This window comes from Microtus oregoni, unplaced genomic scaffold (genome assembly GCF_018167655.1).
Source record: "Microtus oregoni isolate MIOR12 unplaced genomic scaffold, Mior012 000073F_001, whole genome shotgun sequence".
In the NCBI taxonomy this organism is placed as follows: Eukaryota; Metazoa; Chordata; class Mammalia; order Rodentia; family Cricetidae; genus Microtus; species Microtus oregoni.
In genome coordinates, this window is record NW_024543981.1 from 385,273 (window position 1) to 407,207 (window position 21,935).

A 21,935-nucleotide genomic window follows, 5' to 3' on the forward strand; every position below is an offset into this window, starting at 1 on the left:
GACTATTCGAGGTGACCAACTGCACAAGTTTTGATGTTTAACAAATTATCTTTATGAAACTTGAAAAGTACAGGACACTGTTTTCTGTCATACAAAAAGAACTGATTTCATTTGCAAAGATTTCTGTCTAGTCTCCTGAGGCTGAAAGAAAATAGTTATAACTGAAGGAGCATGAGGACTGCAGAGCTATTACTTTGCTTTGATTTGGGCAAATGTTTATTGAAATACAAAAAAAACCCCTCTGGTTTCTATGTGCACAATCATAATTCTTTTATAATTTCTCTACCCATGGTTCGGTCATTAACTCAAAAAATTGATAAAACAGCCTGGAGAACGACAACCTAATTATTTTGATTTTCTCAATTCCCTGGCAAACTTACAGGTAAACTATGTGGACATATTACTGGAGAATGAGCTATGTATAATATATCCTTTATCCTGACATATTTGCTAACACTCCACACAGTCTTAAATTTATATCATAAGTATAATGAACATATATGTTCAGTGATGCTAATAGTCTTAGTTATGTTAAATATTCAAAAATATTTTATTTCATAACTTTTAGAAAGTATTGTTCACTGAGATCCTTTCAAATTCATTGTCAAAGGTACATAAATAACTATAGGCTGGAAATGAGTTTCTAATTCAATGATGTGTTACTTTTTCTACATGACTACTTCCCTAAGGAAGGAAAAAAGGAAGGAAGAAAGGACAGAAGCAAATAAGGAAGAAAGGAAGGGAGTAAGGGATAGAAGTAAAGAAGAAGTATAGAGGAAAAATAAAGAAATCCATAAGAAACAATTGGTATCTATGACTTCACCAGCAATGAGAAAGTTAGCTATGTTTTCAGCACCAGGCCCGATTTCTCTCTTGTTGAGGAGGTGCTACATGCAATTAAAGAGCTATTGGTTCCTCACAGGGTATGTGTGTCACTACTTCACCCTTAGGTTTATTTTGGCATGCTAGTCATTGCTGTGTTTCATAGGTGTCCTAACTGAGTAGGACTGTTGATTGCCTACCTCTTTTGCAAGTCTGCACGTCCCTTATGGTACCAACTGAGCTAATCATCAGAGAGGAAGCATTCAGACCATTTCCTACAACGAAAATTTTCCTATACCATCATAAACATTAGCAAACAATAGCCTAAATATTTGCCATTATATCAACAGATAAATATGATCTTCAAGAAAACTTGTTTGTCAATAGGAAGAGACAACACAGAAAAAAAATATAAATACAGACATGTGGATCCCAGTCCCAGTGAACACATCCACAAAGCACTTGAAACCATTGCAGAAGAGGGATCAGAAAGGTTGTAAGGGCTTGAAGATCAAGGAGTTGGCTGTGAAATCGTGTCTCTTAGTTAATGTCAGAAGTTACACCCATAAAGTCTTACCAACATGACTCCCCAAATAGGAACCAAACAGTAACACCAATGGACATGCCAAAATGGAAGAGAAAAGGCCCATGAGGCTTCAGTCTAACACAAGAAACTACAAGCTACTAAGGAAAGCTGAGACATGGAAAAATAATCTTCTCTATGAAAGAACACACAAACTGGTTATTCAATATCAAATCCTTATCTGAAAGTGTAAGTCACAAACAATCCCACACCAGTTTGGAATTATGACCAATAGAGAAGCTATTTATTTAAAGGGGAAAAAACTTACAGATCACTGTCCCAGACAACAGCCCTCTGCTCAATCAGGAAGGAAGCCTAGTGCTGGAAGAGGAGCCTGAAGCCAGAGTGAGAGCAGAGGGATGTGGCCACTTTTTTTAAAGGGAGAGAGACCACGCCCCAGTGGGCTGGTATCTCAGCAGCTATTGGCTGAAGGAGGTCCTGCAACACCTCCCCCTTTTGTTTAGGTAAGAGAGTTCTAAACCTACTATGAAATTATATACAATAAGTACAAATATCCTATTCTAACTAGCTTAAGTCTTGTATAATAAATAACTTGGCCAAGTCATCAACCCCATCAAAGATCTGAGAAGGGAAATAATGTTATGCAACAAATCACAGAGACAACTAGCTACCTGGGCATTCACCCAAGGTCACATTTGCAGCATTGAAGCAACCAACTTTGGCTAAGGCCAAACATAACTGACATACCATTTTCAAAGGTAAGAAACTTTTCAAAACTATCTTACCCTGTCTTGGCAGGATATGACAGTCCTGTTTTACTTCTGTCAGTGGTTGAGGCATGGGCATTTCTTTGCCCAAAGGCCAGTTCTGCCAAAAAGAAAGGCTCCAGGTGCTCTTTTTCGTGGTGCCTCCTAGGCTGTCGGCTGTGCGAAGATGAAGCTGGATATCTCCTTCCCAGCCACCGGCTGCCAGAAACTCATCGAAGTGGACGATGAACACAAACTTCGGACCTTCTATGAGAAGCACATGGCCACGGAAGTGGCTGCCGATGCCCTGGGTGAAGAGTGGAAGGGTTACGTGGTCCGAATCAGTGGCGGCAATGACAAACAAGGTTTTCCCATGAAACAAGGTGTCCTGACCCATGGCAGAGTGCGCCTGCTGTTGAGTAAGGGACATTCTTGTTATAGACCATGGAGAACCGGAGAGAGGAAGCGCAAATCTGTCCGAGGATGCAATGTGGATGCCAATCTGAGTGTTCTCAACTTGGTTATTGTAAAAAAAAAAAAAAGGAGAGAAGGATATTCCTGGACTGACAGATACTACTGTGTCTCGTCGGTGGGGACCAAAAAGAGCTAGCAGAATCCGAAAGCTTTTTAATCTTTCTAAAGAAGATGATGTCCGCCAGTACATTGTCAGAAAGCCTTTAAACAAAGAAGGTAAGAAGCCCAAGACCAAGGCACCCAAGATTCAGCGTCTTGTGACTCCACGTGTTCTGCAACACAAACGCCTGTGTATTGCTCTGAAGAAGCAACGAACAAAGAAAAACAAGGAGGAGGCTGCAGAATATGCTAAACTTTTGGCCAAGAGAATGAAGGAAGCCAAAGAAAAGCGCCAGGAACAGATTGCCAAGAGGCGAAGGCTGTCCTCGCTGAGAGCGTCTACTTCTAAGTCTGAGTCCAGTCAAAAATAAGTTTGTAAGGGAAACAAATAAATGATCAGACCTTGAGTTTCAAAAAAAAAGAAAGAAAGGAAGAAAGAAAGAAAGAAAGAAAGAAAGAAAGAAAGAAAGAAAGAAAGAAAGAAAGAAAGAAAGAAAGGCTCCAGGTGGAGTGTCTTTGGTGCTCAACATTCTCTCGGGAATAGATCAGTGTTGCCAGGAGCAATTGTGTCTCACTATCACGAAATTCTGAGTTAGATTAAAGGCCATTTTCTCCAGTTCTTTGAAGAGGTTGAAGATTATCTATCTATACTGAATATAATCTCTATGTATCTAAAGAACCTGATTAGTCTAATTATAAATGACAAACTTAGATGACTATTGATCTATATAATTCTCAATACCTATCTAACTTAAAGACTAAGACAATGAACAACTATGCAATAAATGAGGACAATATGATCTCCAAATATAAACAATGTACAAATATACAATGCAATATGGTAAATACATATCAATATATAAACAATATATAAGTATCTTAATCAGAGGTAGAAATGTACACTGCAATATGGTAAATTTATACTATATATATATATCAATACAATATATATCAATATATAAAAAATGTTTTAAACAGAGGTAGAAGCATGCATGCATACAATAGTCAATATAATTTAACTTTGTATCAATATACAAGAATCGATATCAATATATTTGTCTAAAAACAGTAACTTCATAATTACAAATCTATTATCCCATCATCCAATTATATCTCTCTCTTTCTCTCTTTTTTTCACAGATCCCTGAGCTTATAAAATTCCTCCCCCAACCCTCAACCATATACTAATTATAATCAACCCCTAAATGATGTCCTTAAACCCAAGGACAAACTCTACTGAGAGAGGGGATGTCATCTTCTAGAATTATGTCCAGTTGTCATGGGGGCAATGTTCTTTCTGGGGGATCCTGTGAAAGTAAAATGATGGTTAAATTTCAAGATCAATGTCTTTTAAAATTGCAAATAGTCTCTGAGTATTTTGTGCAGGTCTGGCCAGAATGTTGTACAAGATGTGCATCATTTCAGCTAACCAAGTTGGAACCGTCTTGTGCAGTTAGGACCAAAAACAGGTCTTGTAGTACCGCCATCAGTATCATGACGTCATATCAACCAGGTGGAGTTGTTGTTATAGGGCCCCATCTTCTTCCTGGAAACTTCATATGTCACTGCAGGAAAAACTCATTGTTCATTGTGAACAACTTAAACATTAATCATATAGACATATATAGACATACATATATTCAATTAAAGGCATGATAGATATACTCAATGAAAGGTATAATAGATGTGGCTGCTGGGATTTGAACTCAGGACCTCCGGAAGATCAGCCAGTGCTCTTAATCTCATATTTAAGTAACATTATAAAGACTGAGCATATTACATTTACATATATAACAACAATAAAAAAGCCAATTATTTGAAATACAGCAAGGAGGGGTATATGAGGTGGTTGAAGGGAGGAAATTAAAAATTGCAATTATATTATAATCTCAAAATTAAAAAAGTAAAACAAAAACCTGAAATGAACACATACACTCTCACACACAGGCAGGGGGTTCAAAGTAAGAGCTCACCAATACCTGATGTTGTCATTGGTAAGGATATCTAAGAATGAATAACAGAGATCAAGAAGTCTAAAGGACATGAGTACATTAATAATGATACTACTGATGACAAAGAATATTAAATTCAACTGTTGATCTCTGTGAACATTTCCAGAAAGTGATTACTGTCTTTTATTTATGACCAATCTGATTTCTACATGGACATAATCAAAGTTTAAAATCCCTATTTTGATGAAATTCTTCCTACTGCCCAGCATGACAAAATGGGGAGAATTGATTGACTAGAATTTCAATTTTGTAAGTTTTGATTATGTTGTTAATAACATTATATTTCATTAACAAAGAATTGCCATTTTCAGACATAACTTGATCCCAGCCCAGAACTAAGGTTTTTAGTAAAGTTCTAGGAAAGACCAACTGAAAATAATTAAGTGATACATCTTTTTTACTAATACTCTTTTCTTTTGTTCAGATGTCAATGAAGACTAGAAAACTGAGTTTCTTTTTTTTAAAAAAAAAGAGTTCTTTTTTAAAACATTTATTTATTTATTATGTATATAATATTCTGTCTGTGTGTATGTCTGCAGGCCAGAAGAGGGCACCAGACCTAATTACAGATGGTTGTGAGCCACCATGTGGTTGCCAGGAATTGAACTCAGGACCTTTGGAAGAGCAGGCTATGTTCTTAACCACTGAGCCATTTCTCCAGCCCCGAAAACTGAGTTTCTAAAGACAAAAATGAAAAGAAAATATAAATATGGTCAACTTACTCATACTAATGAATAAAACAAACATGTTTCCTTGTTTTTGTTTGTTTGATTTTATTTTTATTTTTTATTTTATTATTTTATTTTTTTTGTTTTTTTGAGACAGGGTCTCACTATGTAACTCTGACTGTCCTGGAACTAGCTCTGTAGACAACGCCGGCCTCTAACTTGCAGAGATCTGCTTGTATCTGCCTTCCAAGTGCTGGGATTAGAAGTAAATGCCACCACAACCTGCCTGTTTCCTTGATTTGAAATTTATTTTTGTTATCATTTTGTGATATTGAGACAATGTCACTCTTTCATTCATGCTGGTTTTAAATTACTGCTCTTTCTCCCTCAGTTTCATGAACAAAGGGATTAGAGGCATGTACCACAAATCTGGCTTTATCTTAAACATTAGATTTGCTTCCAAATTTCTGTGGATACTGTTATAGTATAATTTCTGTTGTTGTTATAAAATATCTGGACAAAATACAACTTACAAGAAAAAGGGTTTATTTAGCTGAGAATTCAAGGTTATAGTAGATTATAGCAGGAAACTCACAGGAAAACGAGCTTGAAATATCTGCTTACAGCCATAGTCAAGAACAGAAATGAATACAAGCATACTCACTTGGTTGTTTGCTTATATTTACCTTGTTTTCTCTACTCTTAAGCAGTCTAGTATCTCCTGCCTCAAGAATGGTTTTGCCCATACTGGACTGGGATTTTCCTCTTCAATTAATTAAAACAATACCCTACTGATGTGCCTACATGCCACCATAGCATAGACAAACACTCACAGAAACTCTCTTTGTGGATGATTCAATGTTTCAAATTGACAAACACAGTCATCACAGTTATTCATATGATGTTTGGCTTAGTGGAATCATTTAGTGCAAGTTGATTTAAAGACACTCATTACCATAAATCACTTCAAAGACATTTGAGACTGTAATGAAATTAAGTTAAAAAAAATATGGGATATTATCATAAAATATTCCATACAGATTATCTTAATACAATGTATTGTTCATCAAACCAATGGTCTTGAACATACTAAGCATCTCCAGTGTTATTTGTGTGCTTTCTAATGTCACTATTTAGTGTTTCCTGGAAACTGACTGTCATATCGCGGTGAGCAAGCATAAACAAAGGATGGTTAGGTACGATGAATACACATGGATGCATATGGAGTTATCACAGTTAATTCTATTAAATTTAATATATACCTAGTTAATGAGTTAATAGAAATAAACTTGAAAGTAAATAAACAATAAAATCCCTCCTGGTTTTATTGACTCTTATGATTCTTACCTTTTTAAAAGTTTATTTATTTTTATTTAATATGTGTTGGTGTTTTGCCTTCATGTATGTGTGAGAATGCCAGATCACCTGGAACTGGAGTTATAAACAGTTGTGAGCTGCCATGTAGGTACTGGAAATTGAGCCCAGGTCCTGTGGAAGAGCAGTCAATGCTCTTAAATGCCGAGCCATATCTCCAGTCCTTGATAATTACCTTGTTATTGTATGGAATGTGTTACTTTCTACCTCTTGGAAAGATTAGGTTAGAGGAGACATGGCACATTTTAACTTCTCTTCCTTCCAAATGTTCGGGTATTTAATCTAGAGTTCCTTTGCTACTTTGACATTTTCTGTTGTGAATTGGCCATAATTTATTAATATGGTCTTGCATCAATGTTCTTGAATAAAATAAACAATAGGAACCAATTAACTTCTCTTTGCTTGGGAACTTGTACCTAAAGAAAATGAAGTCTTTTGTTTCATAGTTTTAACAGTCAAATGAGACATTATCTTTAAAGATATACTGTAGTTATTAGAAAATAAATGTCATTTGTATCATTATTATTTGTGTTATTATTATTTTCCCATAGATTCTGTAGTGGTTAGTTTCATATGTCAATTTGGCAGGGATATAGTAGGCATTATGCAGGCATAATTTAATTGTTTTAAGCAAGGTATTTTATAATATACTGATTCTAAATAAGGGAAGTCATTTTTAATAACAATAATGTTTGGTCTCATTTAACCAATTACAATGTGTTAAGAAAAAAAATGCAGGATTTCCAGAGAATTAAGAAATTTTTCTATATGACTACACTATCGTTCTCATACATGAGAGTTTCTAACCATCCAAAATGTCCATTTTCCAACCTCCTCTACTGATTACTGACTCTGACTGAAGGGCCCCTAGGCACTATAGGGAAACCTAACTCTACTGCTTTGCTAAACTGACATAGCACCAAGATATCACCTTCTCAAGATTTATGTTTGTATTTCAGAAAAAAGCTATTCTCAGCCTTTATTAGTGAAGCATTTCTTTACAGTGAATGAAGGACAGTGTGGAGACCCATGGTGGTACAAGGTTCTGACTTAAAATTTAAGGTACTTAAAATGCATTGAAGTGGAGGACTAAGCCCTAATCAAGCTAATTACACATAGCCCCTTTAAGGCCAGAGAACATTATGCAAAATGAGGTAGAAAGATTGTATTAAGCAAAAGATAGAGCAGAGCTATGAAATCATGTCTGCTAAACATGACATGAACATAGCTCTCATGTACTGACAGCAACTGTACCTATTGGCACTGGCACTCAATAGTCAGCTATATAAGGGGAAGATATTATATAATCTATGACTTACTGCTGAACTATTTGTAACTAACAGTTTCTAGGATAGTGAAATACATATTATCAACTTGTATGCCCACTAGTGAGGGCAGTTCTGTGGTGGTACTTGAACTCTAGAGGACACAAAAAACAAAAAGTAAAGAATATGGAAAGACCTGTAGGGGAGAAGATGGACTAGAAGGGATTGGGAGGAAAAAAACAGGTTAGAGGACACAGCAAACAGAAGTTGTTTTATATACATATATGCATTCATACATATGTACATATGCTTGAGTGTATATATATATATAAACACATACATATATGTATGTATTTGATAAAGTACAAACTAAATTAATTAACTAAAACCTAACTCTTGACTCTAAAAACTTGGCTTACAATAGCAGTCAAAGTTTCTCCTTTCTCTCTCTCTGTCTCTCTCTCTCTCTCTCTCTCTCTCTCTGTCTCTTTGTGCCTGTGTGCTCTCCAAGATGGTTCTGAGATTTTGTTTATTTATTAATATATAATTATATTTATTATTATTATTATTTTAAATATCAAAGATTATTGCTGTGGTCCACAGGATTACACAGTGAGATTTCAGCTGACAAATCAGAAGGTCAACCAATGAGAATGCATGCATCTTGATGGAGGCAGACCCAGATATAGATGCTGGGCATACTGCCATTTGAATGATGGCTGTTGTTGCAGTAAATCACTTGTGAAGCCGTTGCACTCTCCTGATCCAGTAGGATTCATCCCAAAAGGATTCATCAGTATATTCAATTATTAGGCACATTTTTTCTGACAAATTGGTATATTGGGTGACTTCCCCCTACACTGTGGATCCCGGTGAGAAAATTTATTACACAGTCAACAACAACAACAACAACAACACACACAAAAACAACAACAACAAAAAAAAAAACAACCAAAACCTATGTTCCCAGGTCAAGTCTCTGCTCCATTCCCTAAGATAAACTTAGAAGACAGTGTCCTGCAATTCGTCTTTTACTTCAGAACATTTGGTCGGGAGAGGAGTCTTCCAAAGAGATCACATTTGAGACCTTCAAAGATGGAGGTATGGAACGTCCAAGCTTGTTTGATTCAGAGGCCTCCTTAATAAGAAGATTGGGAGTCCCAAATGTACCCACAGCTGAATTGGGAAAGTGCTAACGTCAGTTGACCATTGCTTTAACCCTAAAAGGCTGTTAACTCCCGGCACCTACTCACACCTCGGTTTATTGATACAGGTTTTTAATCTAGGAAATCTACTGTCTATGTCAGGAAACAGACACTGTTTATTTCGCCAACTCCAGAGAAAGTAGTCCCCTTCACACAAATGGCATGGGGACGAGTACTGCCATTTGGCATGAGTGGCTGGAAACTGTCAGCCCCCCAAATTTTGTACTATATAACCATAAATCCCTATTGTTCTAATTGCTTAGGGTAATAGATGTAATTCAAATATCTGACAATTCCCTTTTAGCTAGCTACATTGGCCAAAATGCTAAAGTATACAAGATACTGCATGTCTTCTCCTGCAGCAACTCCGGTCACCATAGCAACTCTGATGCTGATTGCAGGCGCCACAGATCAGTGGGCAGACAAGAGTGACAATTGATGCATCCCTCCCACTTCTTTCACATTTATTGATCACAAACTTCTAGTTTAATTAGCCACACCTAGGGAATGTAGTATCATGCTTGAACTCCTCTTCTCCCTTCTTAGAATTTAAACTCTCCAAATGAGCTCTTTTGTCTCCTAATGCTGCGCAGGAATCCTTCTTTCTAGGCATGCCACCCTGGGCCATAAAGAAAGCTGACAGTGTTGCTTTGGGCAGTTCTTATCTGTTTTATGGACCCTGAGAAATTCAAGCCTGGTAACCTTGATATTACCAGAGAAATGCTGTGTGTGTGTGTGTGTGTGTGTGTGTGTGTGTGTGTGTGTGTGTGTGTGCGTGCGTACAAACTGGAAATTTGCAGCATGGCAGAACAATGAAGAAACTGGCACGAAGTACAGAATGAGAGATTAATTTCTTGCCCTCAGATTGCCAGTCTTCTACAGGCTGTAGATTCCTCTCTGAACCCCAAGGGAACTATGGGGATGACCCTTAAAGACTCTCTTTAGAACTTATTCATTCTTTATTTTTACTTATTTCTATTTTATTTTTCTCTCATACTTTATACCCTGAGCACAGTTTCCCCTCACTTCAGTCTTCCTAGTTCTCCTAGTTCTCTCCTCACCTCCCATCTCCCCATATCCATTCCTCCACTATTTCCCTTAAGAAAACAGAGCTGGCCTCCCAGGGAATATCAATCAAATCTGGCATAACAACTTATAATAAAAATGGGTACCGTCCTCATAACAAGGCTGGAGAAGGTAATCCAGTCATAAGTAAAATGTTCTAAATGCATGCCAAAGAGTTAGAGACAGAATTTTAAGTCATGAGGCAGGTGGATCTCTGTTGAGTTTGAGCTTGCACTAATCTATAAAATGAGTTATTGGAAACCCAGAGGGGAATATACATACATACATACATACATACATACATACATACATACATACACAAATGGTTTCTTTGGTTATCTAGTTCTGGAGGTTACATCCATGATTGATTGGTCTTATAATTTAGGGACAGTGTTATGTAAATACATGATAGTGGGAGTGTATGGCAGAGCAAAACAACTATTATCATGAGGAAGGGAACACAAGAAAGAGTTTAAAAGTGTCAAGGTCTCATAAACAATGTCAAGGCTACTTTCTCAAAAACTTGATTTCCCCCTAAGCCCCAAATTCCAGTGTTCCTAAGACTTCACAGTTGTATAGTGCTGGGCAAGACTGTAGCATATGGGCATCTAGGGTATATTTAAGATCTAAATAAAAACTTCACTAATTCATTTTAACTAATATGGAAATAAAGTGACTGACTGTGTAGTAAAGAACTACGTAAAGTGAGTAACACTATAAGAGCAATGAGCCTAGATTTCAAAATGCCATTACACCATTTTGAGCTGTTTGGTCTTGGGTGGATGGGTTACTATGGTAAATCAATCTGTTCCTTCCCATGTGTCTATGCCCTAATCAAAGTATTTGTTAATATGTCATTTTACTTAGAAAAGAGGAATTTACAAATGTAGCTAATGTTATATACACTAAAGGAGGGATTTTTTGGCACATCTAATTGGGCCTAATCTAGTTAGAATTTTCTCACAATTAGCACATGTACAATGAGGCAGAAGAAGAATTAATGAAACTTGAATCTTAGGAAGAACCAATCCTATCACCGAAAGTAAAGTGAAAGAGTATCATAGATGGGCAATTTTTCAAGCTAAACCTCAAATGAGTTTTAAAGAGGGAATCAGGATGTCATTTATTGTTAGAGTGTTTGCCTAACATGAGCAAGGTCCCAATTTACGTGTACATCACTGTGACAATGGTGGCCTTGTCCTATAGTTAGGTGGCATGAAATCCTATCAACAGAGATGACCATGAAAGAAGACTTTGCTCTTAGTGTCTTTAGTTATAGAAAACTCTTATAATTCCCTTGATCTTAACATTATTAAACATCTAGGCTTTTTAGCTACAGAATTGTGACTTAAGAAGAAATTCGTGATGCTTTAAGCCCTGTAGATGCAGTTATTTTGTGGCTAGCAATAGACAATTAATACAACTAATTTCCATCTTTAATTTTCTGTTGGATGCGATGTGTTATTATTCATCTTAAGAGTTTTGACAGATAGAATTTTCCTTAAAACTGAGTCCTTAGAGCTGGGTGGTGGTGGCACACGCCTTTAATCCCAGCACTCAGGAGGCAGAGGCAGGTGGATCTCTGTGAGTTCGAGGCCAGCGTAGTCTACAAGAGCTAGTTGCAGGACAGGCTCCAAAGCTACAGAGAAACCCTGTCTTGAAAAAACCAAAAAAAAAAAAAATGAGTCCTTAGATATAATGGCTGAAGAAACGTTTTGTGAAATACAATCAGCATGCATGCTATTTAATGGGAAAATAAATATCTAAAATATCTCTTCATGTATTCATTCCTTCCCAAACCTCAAACTTGAGGGTTTTTAAAAGTTCTTTTCTAGGCATAAGAAAAAGGGGACTAGGTTTGATTTAAAAGTTTTCTATTAACATCATAGATTTTGGAAAATAAATTATAGCACTTGAAATATTGACCAATTATATATAGGGATAGATACTGTTCTCAATTTAAGAAAAATCTATTTTCAAATCTGTAAGATGTAGCTCTTGTATGTTTTAACATATATTTATTATTTTACATTTGTTATATCAATTAATTTGCTAGGAACTGGCATACTGAGAGATGAAATCTCAAAGAAGAGTTGTTTTGGACAAAGATTGATTGAACTCTTTCTTATGTGAACTGGTATAGAAAAATAAACTTCACAGAAGAACCACAGTGATAAGGCATGAAGATTGCTTACAGCTACTATAAGACCATCAGAAAATAAGTAAACAAAATAAAAAAAAACATGGGTCTGTGAATATCTTTGGTTAATTTTGGGATTGGGGGATTTCCCTATTCCCATTTCTATAAAACCTATCTTTGTTAACTATAATTTCTAATTCTAATTCTAATGAATCTTCACTTTATCTATTCTTTCTTGTGACATTATTATGCGGTGCTGTGCCTATCTGCTGGAAATTCTCTTTTATTACCTGTCACAGCTGTCACATAGATCACATAGCCTAATTCCCAACTTGAAATAATCAGAAGCATTATTTTAAAGTTGTGATTATCTGGATCACCTCTGGTGGCCATAACAGATGCTTAGATCCAAATACACAGGCAAGTCTACATGGTTTTCAGCCAATTAAGTGTTCTCGCTTTTGTTTTGTTACGTTTCTGTCAGTTGCATAAAACTTCTTGTATGTGGTGGTTTATATTGTACAGAAGGAATATTGCTTATTTTGCCTGTGAATGAATTTCATGACAGACTCAATTTTGTTGTTTCTGTAATTGCCCTGGTTGCTTTTAGCAGCATTTGCCTTCAAAGCTGCAATCCACAGAAGAGCATATTTCCATGATGAAATTTGGCCTAGGGCATATTATATCGGGGAGCTTGATTAATTTCTAGTGCTTTAGTAAAATACCTTTGTGTTATCTGAGCTACTTGTATATTTATAGAAGTTTAAGTGACCTGGACAAGTATCAGAATCACTATTGGGTGACACTGTGATTTTAAAGTATTCACTTTTCTTCTCTGTGTTTGTTTTCTCATCTGGAATAAAGGGAGGAAATGTCTCATATATTGCTTGATCTTAAAACTATAATGGATTTTTGTTGGCAGTGTAAAAGTGTTCCATATAATCTCTTGCACTGAAAAAAGAAAGTGCAGAGAAAATTTGAACTATGAAATATTCAGTAACTTTTTCTTTGCCTCTCAATATCACAACGATATCAAGAACAATAAAGATTCGAAGAGGAACAAAATGGAGCCCACAATGTCCAAAAATCAAATGACTGCAAGTATCAAGAAAAATCTCCCATAGAAAAGAGGCTTCTTCTTTATGGATTCAAAATGTACTAAGAGACAACTGAAGGTCACTAGATAGAGGATCAAATGAAATATTACATACACTGATATTGACATTTAAAGAAATTCAGTAATGCATTTAATATAATTATTAGAAATGGGTCACCAAAAAGGGGATAAGATATGGTAAGTTTTCTATTGATTTCTGTTTTTTAGATAAATAAGAATGCCTAGAACTGGTCCTTAAAAAACCCCTTTCTCTCTTACATAATGTTGAACTTCATAAATGAGAAACTCAGTTTGAAACACAGAGGAAGTGAACAATTTGTTGAAGAGTATTTCATTCTAAAGTGGTAAGCTTTCTATTGATTTCTGTTTTCTAGATAAATAAGAATGCCTAGAACTGGTACTTAATAAACCCTTTTCTCTCTTACGTAATGTTGAACTTCATAAATGAGAAACTCAGTTTGCAACATAGAGGAAGTGAACAATTTATTGAAGAGTGTTTCATTCTAAAAACTAACAAAAACATGCGTGAGCTAATAAATAATGTTGTGCCTGATGAGTTAGCATTTCTGAAAACACTTTTTCTTTGAACAGCTTTCACAAAGAAAATAAAATCACTCTAACCAATCAAAGACCTTCACAATTTAATGTTCATTTCTTCCTATACCTCTGTTGCTGGGCCTGCAGTGTAATTACATATATTTCCTAGCTTCCTTTGTTTGGCATTGTTTCTTGTCAAGTAAAATATCCTTCTCTGGTAAACATCCATTTCCATTCAAATGTCCTTGCTCTATGAGTTACCCAGCTGTTATTTCTTTCCAATCTACATTAGCAATTAAAATATTTTCAGTTCTTTTGTTTATTTTTCTTTTTCAAGTCCAGGGCATACATAAAAGCTTAAAATACTCTATAATGCCAAGTTCTCAGAACAATGTTCAACCCATAGTTGGTTCTTAATAAATACTTCTTTTTCTTTCCATTACCAACCAAAAGTTTGAAGAAGTGGCATAGTTCTCAGTTTATGCAGGGGTCCTTACGTATGATGTGAAGCTTTTAAGATTTCATTTACAAAAGTGGAGTGCCACAATAGGATTTGGTTTTTTAAATAGAATCCCATCATGCGTTCCAGACTGTTTTCCATTACCTTGGTAAGAAAAGAAGGAGGGAGAAAGGAAATAGAACAAGAAGGGAGCTGAAAGGGAGGGAGAAAGACAAATGGGAGGAAAGCAGGCAGGCAGGCAGGCAGACAGACAGACAGACAGACACAGAGAGATATCCTACTATTTTAAACCCTCAGGTAGCTGGGATTAATGCCATACCAATAAACACAATTCACAATAGATATATGAACAAAGTAATGAAAGTGTTTTGCATGAGATGAGCTTCTAGTCATTGGCTGCTACTAATATTCTTTCCTCCCACATATTACACTGCTAATATTTGCCTTTGTTACGTGAATAGAAATTCTGTAAGGGTAGAACCCTTATATTTTGTTAATTAATGCATGTCATCTACTAGGAACTAACTTTGTACAACATGACTTCCTAATAAACATTTTTAGAGCTTACAAATAAGTGATAAATTAATGATTTAAAAATAACATCTATTTTAGATAGACAATTCCCTTTAACTTGTGTTCTAATTGATTACATTTGTTCTTTGACATTTCATAAATGTATATACTATATTCTGTTTTCTCTGAACCCCAATATATCTTACCTCTTCCCTCTCATTTTTCTCATCCTTCCTCCTCCTACAATTCCCTTTCCTGCATTCATGCGTTTTTATTTTCTTTTGTGATCCACTAATTTTATCTAGGTTCATCTGTGTAACCACAGGTTTGAACCTATCTAATGGAGTCTGGTGGGATTACCATTGTACCCACAACCAAAGGCAATAACTTTTCCTCTTCTAGAATCCACCAGAAGTCAATAGTTCAGCAGAGAGGCATATCTGTTTGGTAGATGAATCATTAATAAACACTGACAATTTGAAGACAGGATGTAATCTCTTCCTTTAAGTTGTATATCCTTTAGTCGAAGAATAAAACATGTACACGAATTCTTGCCACACATATTAAACTGCAAAAGTGGTGCTAAACCCTTAGAAGAATGTCCAGTTATTTTTAGATGGAGTATTCTGGTGAAGATGTAATAAAAGATAGGCAGTCATTTTATTTTAAATAATCATGTTACAATTTATTTGGATTTAAAGCAAATTTGTACTAAGGTATATTTCTCTGCTACATATAAAACCATGGTTCTATTCTACCATCTATGTTCTAGTATCTCTTCCTGTTACTGTGATTAACAAACAATAGAGGGGAAAACATTCATTTTAGTCCACAGTTCCAAAGTACATGATATCACTGCCAAGAAGACAAAGTGGGCACTTGAAGCACCTAGTCACATCCATAATCAAGAGCAGAGAATAATTGCTTGCATATATACCAGTGCTCATCTGGATACTTGTCATTCAGTTCAAAAAACAGGCCATGAAATGATGAAGAGGAAGAGTTGGAGAGGAAAAAAAGCAGGAGGAGTAATGCATGAATATATCAAAATAATAAATGATGAAGTAGAAAAAATAAATTTAAAACACAAAAATGGAATATTATTTTTAGTAGGAATTATATATTATTTGGAAACACTCATTAAGGCCTAGAATGAACTGGTAAATGCCCATATTCTGTGTGTCTTTCCATCTCAATTTATGCAATGAAGAAAATTCATCCCAGGCATACCCTCAGAACAACACAGTGAACAATTTTTCACTGAGCCTCCCTTTTCAGGTTATTCTATTTTGTGTCAAATTGACAATCAATACAAAGAATCATTGACTTGGTGAAGAGTCATGACAGGGCTTGAATTCCTATGTGAAGGCAATACAGGGATAGGTAAAATAAACTATGACATTTGTGCATATATTGTTGCAATTTATTTTACTTTAAATTTATTTTACTTGGAAGCAAGAGCTTCGAACACTCTGTGCAAATATTCTACCAAAACTTTCCCTGCCATTCATGCATATTTTTAATCTACAGAAGTTATTCATAGCGCCAAGGAATTCTCATTTCAATTTTGAGATTTCTTTATAGGCCATATTATTTTTCATAGAGACACATTTTCTAATTCTCTATTTGCAGTAGACCTATAATCCTTTCTTGTTGTTTATTTTTACATATTATTGATTTCTTTATTAAATATGGAGTTTTCATCTTTGGGGAATAAATTATAATCAAATATGATAATTGAATTTGGAAAATAGAGTAGCTGAACTATTTAGAGAAAACTATATCCAATAGAGATTCAATGTCAGCAGAAAAACACATTTCTAGAAAAAAAGAGTAGATATATGTTGGAGTGTTGAACTGTGTATAAACACTCTTAGGAGGTAGTTCTTCAGAAACAATGGAGAAATTTGAAAGCCACAACATTAGCTGAAGTATATCTTACTTTGATAACTATCAATACTTAGAACAAGCTTAAGTTTTAAATTAATCCCATTTTTCGTACATTCAGACTGCTGTAACAAAACACCTGAGATCAAGTACATTATGAACAATAGAAATCCAGTGCTTATGCTTCTGGGTGCTATTATATTTGAAAATTCAGTATCTTGCTGGCTCAACATTTGCTGCAAGGATGACATATTGTTGTGCCTTCATATTTCAGAAAAGGTGAATACTATGATCTCACATCTCAGAAAGGGGTTGGAGAGCTCACTATAGAGGCACTAACCTTTTTCATGATGGAGAATTATGATTGAATCACTTTTTCAAGGCATACACTCTTATACTATAAAATGCCATGCTCCTAGTTACTGTCTGTTTGACCTCAGATCGATGTAATACTTGTTTTATAAATAACTGTGGGCAAAGACAATTGTTACAGAATAGATTATACAATCCTTATTTTTTTTTTTGCCTTTAAAAACTCTATGCATAATACTATGTAGTCTCAGGCCAGACAAAACTCCAGCATGCAGAGGGCAGGTAAGCAAAAAGTCCCACCCCTAGCAAAGTAGATCTCTGACCTACCTTATACCAGGCTCTTGATCAGTTTATCAGTTTCAGGTATGGGTCCCATCTCATTTAGTCGCCTTAAATCCAATGAAAAGAGTTGATTGCAAGACTTATGTCATCAAATATGGAAAAACTGAAATGGTGCCTAACTGAAAGCTTCACCTCCTCTGGTACATCATACCAGAATGTGCTCTGTACACTATTGGAGGAGGAGGGTAAATATCTTATCATGCAGAAATAAACCATGTGGCCTACAACAGTGACCTACTTGACAAATTTCCCATGTCTTTAAAACTCTCTAATTTGATTTTCTGCCTCAAGACCCTGTCTCTTTCTCAGCACCGCTGTAAGTACCATGAGTTAATCATCTCAATCTCTCATTTTATTTCTTCCATTTTCTACTCAAAAGTACTAATAGCTTAAAAGTGCCCAAATGATCAAAATAAAACATCTACTTCGTTCTTAATGGTTGTTTCCTTTTACCACAGTACTTAGTTAAGGATTGGGGTTTTATAAAGTGATTAGGATTAGATAAATTCACTAGGGTAGACCCCCACATGATCGAACTATAGTGATTTAACAAAGAATTGGTAGAGACCGTATACATCCAGATCCTTGTATAACTTCCTTGTATTGTCATGCAATTCTCCAGGCCACCTCAGAGTTCTGCGAGTAAGAAGATGATCATTCTATAAGGCCTTACATACTTGAATCCCAGAACAATAAACCCAAATAAACTTCTTCACAAGCCACCCTGCACATTTACAGTGAGAAAAACAGACTAACTCACAAAATTTCATGAAAACCAATTTTCAGTGTTTGTCCACACCATGACTACCTCCTACTTAGACTATCATAATAAGCTCTTAAGGAAAAAGTCTTCTTTCTATATACAAATCTAGTGATATGAAAATTTTGAGTTTTCTACACCGGTCAATATTTTTTTACAGCTCTAGGACACCATGTAGGTACTTTCCAATCAGTTAAGACACTACCTAGAATCAGGCCGAATCTGCCTTTAGGAGCCAATGGCAATTAGTGGTTCCAAGATTATCTACTTCTGTTCAGTTTTATTACAAATCACTGGCTCTTAAAACCCTCATCTTTTGTTCAATAATTTGCTATAAGACAGCAGCTCTCAACCTTCTTAATTCTGTGACCCTTTGTAATATAGTTTCTCATGCTGTGGCAACATCCAATCATAAAACTATTTTCACTGCTACTTTTTAACTATAATTTTGCTAGCGTTATGAATTGTAATGTTAATATTTTTTGGAGGTAGAGGTTTCTTGAAGGGGTTGTGACCCACATGTTGAGAACCACTGCTAAACAGGGTCTCATATGTATGTGATATACATACTTCACTATGACTTAATGACAAAATGTACAGCCCAGGATTTGTGAAACATTACAAGTTGACTAGGGCAAGGGGCTGGGAGAATGGTACATAGATCCTACATTCTCTCCAGGGATGCTACTCTACTAGCACCTTTATGTGTTATCCAAACCAGAAGCTCTATGAATTACATAGATTTTGATCTTTAGAGTTTCTGGGGAGATTTCATAAGGTATGTGTAATTGATGAGTTCAAGGACTGTTAGTTATTTGTTCAGTTTCTAAGCCCTCTGTCCTCCCTAAAAGCTTGAAAGGAATTTATTAAGTCTAACAACAAGCATTCTTTTTTTTTTTTGTCATTTGCAGTGGAGCTGATCTATTGAGAGCTCACCAAGACCAGCTGGACTGTGACTCAGGAAGCATGGGATAAAACTGGACCCTCTGAACATGGCGAACAATGAGGGCTGATGAGACGCAAAGGACAATGGCACGGGGGTTTGATCCTACGTAAAATGATGGCTTTGTGGGAGCCTAGCCAGTTTGGATGTTCAACAACAAGCATTCTTATCACTCAAGAACTTTGAGGTGTGGTAAGAGCACTGTGCTAGGAATATGAATTAAGGCTTTATATACATATATGTACAGAATTTAGTGCTTCTACTCTTAACACAGCAGTGATATAGCTGCTCTCTCTCTAGTCAACAAACAGAATTATTGAGAAGCACCATTAAAAAAAACCTTGTCCCTCAAATAGACAGGTAGCTAGCACAGTGGTGTACAAGATTTGCTTTGAGCTCATATTTTCTGGAAGCGAAGATTACTACAACCTGTATCCATTGTGAGATTGGCACCCTGGGGCTGGTAACTGAGTGTGGTCATTTCAGAGTCCAAATGAGCTTCAGCTGTTACATTGGCCTTATGAACACATTTTTCTTCATAATACTCTGCTCACAGACCATCACGTACAATATAATGGCAGAGCAGCTGCACATCCAGGGTGGTTTCAGTTGTTTAGCCAATACCATCTGTTTTTAAGACTGCCCCCAGGGCCGATTGACAAAATCCATTCCTCTGTGACTTCTTGAATTGGAATCAAAACCTGCAGAAAGTGTTATAGCTTCAATCACCTGTGTCATTATAAAGAGACTCCTAAGTTCTGAGTAGTTAGTAGACAAGCATAATGCCCTGGGTTAGTATAATCTTTATATATCTGAACACCGTGTTCATGAAAATGGTAATGTAGGCTTAAATATGAAAAGTACAAATTCAGGTCAAACTACTGGCTCATTAGAAGAATGAGGTCATGCGCTTGTGAGACAAAGAATCATTTATACCATATGAAAAAGAACAAATATTTCAAGACCATCTTTCTAGAAAGGACAATCAAGACAATCAAGAGTATTGTGTCAGCCTTCACTATTGAGATCCTAAACAAAGGCAGTGTCAGGGGCCACTTCCAGTATATAATGGTGTCATCATATTGATGCTGGGCACAGTAAAACCTTACCACTTACTGAAGTAGATACAAAAATTTCTCCAAAAAGTATATTCTGCAAAGTAATCTCCAGTGGAAGAAAGAAAAATAAAATAATTTTGGTCTCATCAACATCTAGGGGTTGTATTTCATCTACCAATACCACACGAAAAGCTTTCCTCTATGCTGTTTTGTGCCGTAACAGTATGCTGATAATATGCCATCTTACCTTTCAAATTAACTATGAACTGTTGCTAATAGGAAACATGTGGAAAAGAATCATGAAGAAACATTTTTTTTCCTAGGGGCTGAAGAGATGGCTCAAAGAGTACAAGTACTCAATATACAACAATGTGGACCTGAGTTTGAAGTCTCAGCAGCCATATGAAAAAATCAGGCATGGTTGTGCAGGCCTATAATAACCCTATGATTGGCAGACAGCCAGATCTTGAGAATTCTCTGGTCAGACATCCTAGCTGAAAGAACAAGATTAATGTTCAGTTAGAGACCATATCTCAAGGCAATAAGATGGAAAATGATATAGAAGGTAGCAGACATCTTATTCTGTCTCATTCACACATATATCCAACACACACACACACACACACACACACACACACACACACACACACACACGACTATTCCAGGCATAGTCTGCACAGACATCTTGGAATTGTTAGGCATTAGGTCAAGTCTATAGCAAGCTAGGTTTTGTGTGAGTTATAGCCTAATAGTAGTAACCTTAGGTCATGGAGTCAGGTGATGACAAAATGTTTGAAATACGCTTACATTTTCTTTTTTGGAGGAACAAACTGGCACTCATCTAATATTTTGCATGGAATTTCTATTATCACTGCTTTGTCTTTTCCCCACATGTCCATTAATAGCAATAAGAGTTACGAAACAGCTATTATTTGCTATCACATAGTCACTTAGCAGACATAAAATAGGTGCTCTCATTTTAAATTTTGTAGCACAGGTCACATCATCACCATATGTTTAATAATTCAAGTTCTTCTGAGGCAGCAAACTCCACCAGAGCAGGTACAGGGAAGTGACCACTGAAGGAGTAGGCCTGAGCCAGAGACCTCTGTGGACTGGGTCCAAACCAGGAACCTCTGTCTGAGCAGATACAGGCCAGGAACACCTACAGAAACAGGTCTGAATGAGCAACCTTTGTCAGAGTAGGCTTGAGGCATTGAACTCCACAGAAACAGGTACAAGGGAGTGACCTCTGTGGCAGTAGGCTGGAGACAGAGATCTCTGTGGGTCCAGGTGTGAGTCTGGGACTTCCAATGAAGTAGGCCTGAGCCAGAGACCTCTGAAGGACTAGGCCCAAGCCAGGGTCCTCTGCATGAACAGGACCAGACTAGGGACATCTATGAAAAAAGGTCTGAGCCAGCCACCTCAGCCTGAGAAAGCCTGAGGCAGTGAACTCCACAGGAGCAGGAGCATCCGCTGAGGGTGTAGACTGGAGACAGAGACTTCTGCATGTCCAGGCATGAGTCCAGGACCTCTTGGGGAGTTGGCCTGAACCAGAGTCCTCTGCAGAACCAGGCCCAAGCCAGGAACAT

At 36.4% G+C, this 21,935-nt stretch overlaps 1 pseudogene; it reads left to right on the forward strand.

The window, feature by feature from the left end:
• The first annotated feature begins 2,299 nt into the window (after positions 1–2,299).
• On the forward strand, positions 2,300–3,092 carry LOC121441070 (annotated as a pseudogene).
• Positions 3,093–21,935: the final 18,843 nt, after the last annotated feature.